Source organism: Drosophila tropicalis, unplaced genomic scaffold, assembly GCF_018151085.1.
Source record: "Drosophila tropicalis isolate 14030-0801.00 unplaced genomic scaffold, ASM1815108v1 contig_867, whole genome shotgun sequence".
NCBI classification, from domain to species: domain Eukaryota; kingdom Metazoa; phylum Arthropoda; class Insecta; order Diptera; family Drosophilidae; genus Drosophila; species Drosophila tropicalis.
The window spans coordinates 2,523,575-2,533,198 of NW_027173362.1; the positions used below are offsets into that span (position 1 = coordinate 2,523,575).

The 9,624-nt window shown below is 35.2% G+C and overlaps 1 long non-coding RNA gene across 1 annotated transcript; it reads right to left on the bottom strand.

Moving 5' to 3' along the window:
• Positions 1 to 4,064: 4,064 nt before the first annotated feature.
• LOC137583459 (uncharacterized) lies at positions 4,065 to 7,580 on the bottom strand. Its single transcript, XR_011033414.1, has 2 exons — positions 7,324 to 7,580; positions 4,065 to 7,128 (listed from the first exon to the last, which is right to left on the bottom strand). It is a non-coding gene; the product is annotated as an uncharacterized lncRNA (long non-coding RNA).
• Positions 7,581 to 9,624: the final 2,044 nt, after the last annotated feature.

Genomic DNA, 9,624 nt, shown 5'->3' on the forward strand with positions numbered 1-9,624 from the left:
GCGAATTAATGTAGCCTTTTGAAATTGGTTAGAGGTTCGCCAGACAGAAAAAACGGCAGATTGATCAAAAACTTAAATTTTTCTCTTTTTGTTCTAATTGATCTTCTAAATCCTTTGTTTGGGCTTTTGAATTACTACAGATACTAAAATTTAAATTTATTCTTAACCGATAAAAGGAGCATTTTATATTAAAAACTGACTGGGTTATTGGTTACTTTAGAAGATTGACCAACCGAAAAGTACATAGTTTTATGGGTAATTCACTTGATTCACTTTAAATTTTCAATTTATTCCTATGGACACGAGTGCATATCTACCTATACAATGTACATATGTTTATATATATGTAGGTACTTACTAATTTTATTTATTTTTTTCTTTCTTTAGTTGCTTTCACACTTTGTTTTGTAGTTATACACTTCTATATAAGGGATGCTACAATTATGTCACAACGTTTGTTGGTTTATAATTTGGATTAAAAATGAACAAAAATTGAACTTACATTTAAAATATTGAAATTCCATTAATATTTATAAAAAATTAAAATAACTAAAATTTAATATCAGTGAAAAGGGCCGTTAAAAGTTCGGTGTGCTTCTTTGGAGTTTTTGGTAGGTTTTCAATTAAAATGTGGCCAACATGAAGGCATTTTTCTCCCTCAAGTACATATATGCTTTGGATGGGCAGAGGGGTAGGAAAGTTTAGGGGAGACGATGGATGGTAGTAGGGAAAATTCTCATAAAATTATTCATAACTTTTTGCTACGTTTCAGTTGAGCTTAAGAATGTTGTAAATATTTTTGTGCAGCTGTTGTTGCTATGTGGTCATTTGTTGTCTGTTCATATACAAACTTACATGGATACAAATCTCTATATATATATATATAGGTACATAGATATATGTATATGTATATGTATATGTATATACTATATGTATACGGATTTATGTTCGTATGTAACTCAGCAAATTTTCCAGAAGCATAAGCATAATTATTTTTAATGCAGAGTGCAAGAATTTTGCTAGCCAGAAAAGGAGTAAACAGCATCAACAACAACATTCTTGGGCCACCATTGGCTTTTCCGCTTTTCCAATTTCAAAACTTAACCCCTACAATCCCTATTTACACATTCTCCTCCTCCTTCTTAACCACCACCACATCTACCCCATCTCTTCTTTCGTTTTGCCCGGGGCACATTACAAAATTAGAAAATTAGCTGAGCTTTTAGTTTAAGCCAATTCCCTTACACGAGGTCTCTTAATCCAACGAAAATGCAAAAAATTGTAAATTATAATTCTCTTTTGTCCCCTTTTATGAGTGATTCTTGTTAAGTCACTAGAAATAACTTGTGGCTTTCCTGGTCTTAGCATTTGTCGAATGGGAAGATATATATATTTATTGATAGTATTGAATATGTGGTTAAATTAATTGAAGTGTAATAACGCTGATGTTCATGATGATAATAATATCTTTCACTGTGTCCAATCGCAAAGTTGATGAGCCAAATGTGTTTATGCCATATGCTAGATAGGCAGGTGGTCCCCATTCCCATTCGAACTGCCATGGAATATGCCATTGGTCAGAGAAAATGTGACAAACGGACATGCATTCGACAAGCTTGCATTAACAAGTGCAACGTAACTATTGGCCGTTGATCTTATGTAAATACTCTTGAAATGAAGGCAGAATCCACAGTCGATTGCCTCACTTGCCAAAAGTGTCACAATTTGGCCAATCTGTGGATTATTGCTGTTGATTATCGATTCCATTGGCTCTAAAGTTACCTGGAGAAGAACAGCTAAAGGTAATGATGATAATGATGATGATAATGATGATGATTTCTGCAAATTTTACGACTGTAACAATAGATAGTTCTTGTACATCTCTATATACATACATCTTGCTCTAGATAGATGCTTTGGATCCGTGATTTTCTTAAAAAGTATAGACAACGGAAGTGAGTTGGCTTCCTTAAGTGTCTATAAGAAATATCATTATGATATTGGCCAGATTTAAAAAGATTTTCCTATCAGTCTAGACCCCAATATTGAAGAAAATGTCGAACTTCGTAACGGATACATGGAAAATACTATGTATATCAATTTGTATAGCATACTTTTTTGTGTAAAATCTGATTTCTTGACCGTTCGTGCAAGATTCTAAGGATATAAAATGAAGTGAGTAAGAAATCAAAAAATTCATTTTCAGAAAGCTTTTATTTAGGTTTGATCTTGCTTTTGATTACAATTGCTTTTGACAGAATCGGATTTGCGACCTGTTCTCGCTTTGTTAACAACAATTCCAAGTATTATTGAGTATGAAAAGTTATGAGCGACAGTCGAAATGGAATTGACCAGTTCTGGTTTCCAAAAAAAATGTGTATACCTAGATAAGTGAAAAGATCGGCAACCCTGTAAGCTGATATCAGACTATATAATAGGCGAAATAAAAGAAACGATTGATAATTCACTTGGAATTAAGAACAGCAATTTCGAAAATGGTGCGGAAGGGCTCTCGAACTATATATTTTTATATTTGTATACTTAAGTTTGGATTATTCTAAAAGATTGTAAAATTGATTAGTTTGCTTAGTGGGTTTTTTAATTGTGTAAATGTTTGTGTGTGCGTGTGTGTGTGTGAATATAAATTTTATTAAATTTTATTTAAGCAACTAAAACAAAGAAAAAGAGCTTCAATTAAAAGTAAACAAATGCAACATAGAAGCTTGAACAAAGCAAGAAAAAGAAAAAAAGAAAAAGAGTGAAACAATAAACTTTGACTTGCTGACTCTGGTGTTTGTCCTGGCTCTATGCTCGGGAAATGGAAAGGGGGACGGCAAGGGGAACGGGAAATGGTCGCGGGAATGGCACTATGTCTATTTGCACCTGCATCACAGATCAAAGTGACAGTCGCCCCACAACGAGTTGCAACCAGCAATCCTTGTCCCGAGACGCCCACCGCCATGTCCACTTGTCCACTGGTCAAGTGGAGTGCCAGGACACTCTTGTGTTCGTGGGTTCGTAATGAAAAACGCGATATACGCGATATGTATGTATGTATGTATGTATGTGATATGACTATGTGTGCGTGAGCACTCTGACTCAATTTTCTTTTATTTTGTTTCACGTTTTTCCTTTTTTTTGTTTTGCAGCTACTGCAATTTCATTTTTAATTTCAATTGCTAAGCCACCACCATAAGCTAACTTGGCACTGTTCCTGTTCACTTCTCGCTCCCCCCACACCATACAACTCATAATATTTACATTGAATTCTTTGAACAGTTTCGCCCTATTTATTTTAGCCATCATCAGATCGGTATAAATTTAAGTTGTTTTCTTAATTTAAACACAAAATTCTGTAAGTAAGAGGTGTGTGTATTGTAATAACCCCAAAATCTTTTTCCTTTTATATTTCTTGAATTTGTTTTCAATAAGACAAGAGCATGTCTTTAGGTTTCTCTAACAATTGCCAGTGACGCCGGCAGAGGAGCGGTCTGTTTACATATACATATGTATGTATAAGGCTGGAGGAGAGTCACCGCGGGGGAGAGGACGTATCGTGTTCACTTGGTGACAGAGCCGTCGCGCGTTTCAAATATGCCGACTCAGCACTGTCCACTGTGTCCCATGCACTCATGGTTGGTGGTCTTGTTACCAAAAATGCATGGTACTTGGATTTGTATGGATGTATGTATACTAAGTGCTATTTATGTACTTTACTGAAGTACAGTGGGTATTCAATATCTGAACATGCTTGTAAATAAATGAACTCTTAGGCTCTGGAAGGCGACAATAGTTCTTAAAAATACTTATTCAAATGACCCAAGTATTTCTGGGGTTGAAAATTGTTCATATTTCGTGCTCGGCGTTGGTTACTTGATGGGTTTAAGCAATACTTCTCATATGAATCTTTATAACTTACTTTTGTTTCTCTTTCGTTTTATATATTTTTGTGGTCAATCTGAGTTGGTGAAGCCATTTCCGATGAACACGATGTTTCTTCTTGAACCATGATGCGTCTCCCTCCTTTAGGAAAATAACGTAAGTATGTGAAGCTATTTTCTTAGTTAAGTTACTTGTATAAAAAATAATTGTTTGGTTTTTATTTTTGAGATATATAATGTTCAAAATAATTTTGTATATTTGTAATATGTTTATGGTATGCTTCTTATTCTATGTATGGTCATACTTGAATTATTTATGAGAGAAGTAAAGTTATTACGAAATGAAATATGTTTAACCTAATTTTGTATATTTAAAATTATTATGTTTTCATTTTCTTCTATATATTGTACCTTATGGGGTTCTATCTAGCCTATGATCGTTTCATTTTTCAATCAAAATTTAAAGTATTTTTGTCGTAGTAAATTTTCTGTTTTCCTTTATTTACTTCTAGCATAAATCTAGCTCTCTTATTTGCCTGTTCTAGTCTAAATTTAGATTCTTTAGCATAATCTTCTACATTACAAAGTGGTTTAATGCTATTAAATTGTTTGGGTAAATTTGAATTGCATCCCAATCTGTTTTGTCGACTGATATATATATACGGATGAACTCATTAGGTGTTTGGTGTCTGCGCTTCACGGTGCCTACAGTGGTAGAAGTTATATTTTTGTATATTCAGATCCTTGCATTAATCTTCCATTATGGAATTTTTATATTCTGTTCCCATGTCCGTAATGAACGTCTTCATTGGACCGTACTTCAGAATTAAATCTTCAAATATAGCTTTTGCTTTTGTTTTCGCACTTTTATCTTTAGTTGGTTTTGTTAAATCGCAGATTAAAGTAACTGCATATTCATTTACTTGTTTGGATTTGGATAGTCGACTGATCGTTTCCACAATTACTCTGTCACAAGTCATTTGTCACGTTTCAGTAATGGTCAATGGAGTTTTGGTGGGGCACATTCTGGCTGCTAATTCCTGTTCTGTTGTACTTTTGTTGCTTTCGCCTTTTATAAATGATCTTGATCCGTATGCGACTTGGAGCTGGAGTCCTGTACTTACTTGCAAATGTAATTATGCGAAATTCGTTGCTGAAATCTGGGTGTTGTAAGAGACTTGGATTCATTATTGCCGATAATAGATGTTCGAAAGCGTTTGAGACTGAATACTTTTTAATGACATCGCATTTTGTGTCCTTGGGCAAGATTTCTTTGTCTGTGCATTTATATCCCAGGCATTAATTATAATAATAACCGCGACCATTTCCTCTACCGCGATAATTATTTCTGTAATTACCACGGTCCCTTACTAAGTTTGTATATCCAGTCTTTTCAGTACATTGTAAGTACTTTGTGATGGCTTCATCCATAGTTTTGAAGTTTCCTGCCTCAAGAATTAATTTGATTTTACCATGCTCGCAATTGTTAACCATTGTGTTTATGGCTTCTTTGGTACTGAATTTTTCAGCATGTTCTGCCGACAGGCCCTCGTCAATATACGAAGCCTTCAAGAGTTTGCGTAAATTTTCGATTTCCGTAGTGAACTTATCGGGCGTTTTTCCTTTCGGTGTGGTTTTTGACAATTTCGCTTTTACTAGGTCGGATGATTCACCAACTATAGTATCTTGCAATTTTCGTATGATTGCATCAATTGTCCTTTCGTCTTGGACTATGTATAGGGCTGAGCCAATAATTTTTGATTTTATGACCTTAACAGCTAACTCTTCGAATGTGCCTTTTGTCAAATTTACTAACTTCAAAGCTTTTATAAATCTTTCAAGATGTAATTTTTGTCCATTGAATTCTGGAATGAGAATCGAAATGTCACTGATGTATGCCCTTTTGGCAATTATGTCAGCCATTATGTTTTCTTTTGTTTCTATTATTATAAATGTCCTTGTGTTTGAGTATAAGTCTTCTTCCTGTTTTATTTCATTACCCTGTTCCAAAAATGTCAATAGTGCAGTCGTTTATATCTTCTTCTTCTATGTCTGTTCGCTCGCTTGATTCGAAATCTTCGTCTTCCTCTAATTGTAAGTCTACTTCTTGCTTATCTGTTCTTCCCTTGGGTCTATTGTTAAAGGTGTATTTACGATTGTCGGGTTTAATATTTCTAGTTGATACTTTTTTTGAATTGCTATTAGTTTCGAACGTTACTTGATCAATAGTTTTGATATTTTTGAGCAGTTCGTTTTGTCTATTTTTTCCCTGTTTTCATGCACTAATTTCTTGCATCGTTAAAAGAATGGACAAGAATCTTTGTATCTTTCTGTAAGATTTCTTTTAATAGTTGGTTAGTTAGAATTAGTTCTTCCCTATCCCTTATTATTAGTTGAATTAGCCAGTTCTCTAATTTGCTTGAACATGATCTCTTGATATATAAATATATATATCATATTCATCATCATGCGAAAGCAGAAGTCGGTTTATATAAATTCAAACCTCTAAACTAATACTACGAATCTTCTAAATATGTCAATTCTACCGAATCCTTGAAAAGTTCGTGAACCCAGTCAGGCACGTCTTTTCTTTTAGGGAACTTATAAAGTAGTCTACTATAAGCTACTTTTATGGACTTTTCCATAAGGTCTACAATATTTTTTTTAAATTTATAGTTGTTAGATATCCAATACCTTATTTCCTTGTATTTGTAATTGGTTTCTCCTGAGTGTATCAGGTGATCAAGGAAAGGTACGTATATCTGTAGGTGTTTGGTTTCTATCTTATCCATATATTGTTATGACAATTGCCCGTGTGCATATTTTTTCTTAGATCTATCTAGATCATTATATCATGTACTACATATATAATTGAATTTGCCTATACTTTTTTTTCCAAATGAGAAGTTTTGTTTTGCTCTATTTTGTTGTTGACCCTTGCTAAATGCTTTTAAATATTTGCTCTCAAAATTTTAAAATTCGATCAGCGCAGTGATCTCCTGTCTATTGGGCGTATGGCTTAACGGGCCATACTCTAACCGGGCAACGTTATTGTCGCTCAGTTTAACAGTTTACATATTTTTTTTTTCAAACAATAGTGTAATAGGATGTAATACCGCTCCTGGTTGACTCCGCTGGTCTAACTTGTCGGTGCTGGTGCTGGTCTTCGCACAGGCTGTGGTCACAGGCTGTTGAGGCGCCGCTGGGCACGTCTTCTCCAGTTTGGTTTTGATTACCTTCTTGGGTTCTGGGATTTGAAAATAGTAGGAATTTATTATTTGTATTTTATTGTGTTTACATTGCATTTACTCGATTCAATGATCTTATTTTGAGTTTAGCATGTAATTTATTGCTTTTTCCCAACTAATTGTTGAGTTGGTAAAAAAAATGTAGCTCCCGGAGTTCGGGTTTTCTTTCTTTTAGCTGTTTTAGCTCTACTCACTCAGTACGTTTTCCGAATCCGTTCCAGACAATTATGTGTGGATTTGGGTGCTGCTTGGATTAGATTTGATTTGATTTATTAAAATCCCTGCTTTAGTTGGGTGGTTGTCCTCCTTCTTGTTAAGTAGTTTCTGTGTGACTATAACTCCAAAACACTTTTCCGTTTATATTTCTTGTATTTGTTTTAAATAACTAAAGACAAATAATAAAGACAAAAGCATGTCTTTAGGTTTTGAGTTCACTTTATTGAATGTTCTTAGTTCTCTAACAATTGCCAGTGACGCCGGCAGAGAAGCGGTCTGTTTATATATACATATGTATGTATAAGACTGGCGGAGAGTCGCCGCGGGGGAGAGGACGTATCATGTTCACTTGGTGACAGAGCCGTCGCGCGTGTCAAATATGCCGACTTAGCACTGTCCACTGTCCCATGCACTCATGGTTGGTGGTCTTGTTACCAAAAATGCATGGTACTGGGATTTGTATATTTGGATAAACATTGTAACTAAGTGATACAATATGTTTGTAATAATATTTATGTATTTCATTAATTGTGAGTACAGTGAGTATTCAATATCTGAACTACTACAGTATGGGATATTTTGAGTTCAGTTTTTAACCAAAGATACAGAGTACTTTGAATGAGAAAGAAGAGTATTGAAATTCGATCTCCTCTATGTGAAACTGGAAAGGTATATTAAGTCATTCGATACGATAAATCGAAATCCATTCGTATCTCACATGGAAGGCATTAGCAATCGATTTGTAATAGTTTTCATATGGCAAATGAAACATTCAAAACCAAAAATCTAAAAACTAATGATCGGCTATTTTTGCAAATTTCTTCCAGCTCCATTTATGGCTGAAACAATTTGTCTTATTATGCATTTAAGCGGTTTTTTTGGGTTTGTATTTGTGTGTGTGTATGTGAGTGTATGTGAGTGTGTTTTTTGCCACTTTTTTGTATGTTCATAAGAATTTTTTAATTTAACGCTCAATAAGCTTTAGCCGCGTTTTCTTTAGTCGTATATACAAAAATATATTTTGTGATTTTTTTTTTTTTTTTGTGGGGGGGGTGGTGGTGGGGATATATGTACACGCGTAATTTTTTTTGTGCTGACTAAAAGAAGAACGAATGACTGGATCTGGGTCTGTAACTGAGACTGAGACTGAGACTGGAGGAGAGGAAAGAAAAGTCCTGCCTGCAATCTTCCTTAACCAACCCAAAAACTAACTATATATATATATATATGTATATGTGTGTATGTATGTATGTATGTATGTATGTATTTTATATGCAGACAATGGCAGAATGCTCCAATTCCCCTTCTTCCAAAAAGTTGGCCAAAAAAGCGAAGCGAATCCATATCCAAATTCTCTGTCAGAGTAGGACGTGCTTATGTCTGTGTGTTTGTGTGTGTGTGTGTGTGTGGCATTCGACCAAGATTGATGGGAATTTAAATTGAGCATTTCGTTATAAATATGCGCGCGTTTTACTGTGTTTTGCGGCAGATTCGCCCGAAACTAAAATCCCACTAAACAACATGCAAGTCGGCAGACACACACACACAGATGACTACCAGGCAAGTTCTCCTTCCTGGTATCGGTTGTACGTGTGTGCATGCCCCGCACTTAACTTGACAGTCAGCAAGTCAGCCAAGTGCTGCTGTCGTCAGTTAGTCACTCAGTCTGCCAGTCAGTCAGTCAGTCAGTCAGTGAGTCAGCCAGTCCAATCCAACCCGCAGTCAGTCATCCAATGGACTCGCTCTTTGGTATCGTGTGCTATGTGTCAGGGTGTCTGAGACGGCAGATAGAAACTCTTACACCACAGTGATGAGAATAATTATGCCTACTTCTTACTTGTGTTTGTACTTTGAAAAAAAATGTGAATATTTCAAATGATTTGCAATAGCTCTTGACTGGTTTTTCCTTTTTTTTTTTTTTAGCTAGCTTTGGCTGACTATGAAGGAAATATAATTTAGTTATCTTGAACTCACTACATAAGTTCATTTCCAGTCCTAAATTGTACATTCACCATTTGCAGTAACTGTATGTTGTAATTGTAGTTGACACAATGTACTACTACTACGGCTGCTGAGCATGACGCACATAATTTCTAAGCCACGGACGCAGCAAAAAGCCAACATCACATTTCCCATATCCCATATCATTCCACAGGCATAGATATCTAACATGTTCCATACCATTTTGGTTTGCTCCCGGTCCTGGTATGGTTTAGTCTGGTTTAGTTTGGTCTGGCCATCTAAAAGCTATCGGCCCCAACTCTCTCTTTCCAGCTTCT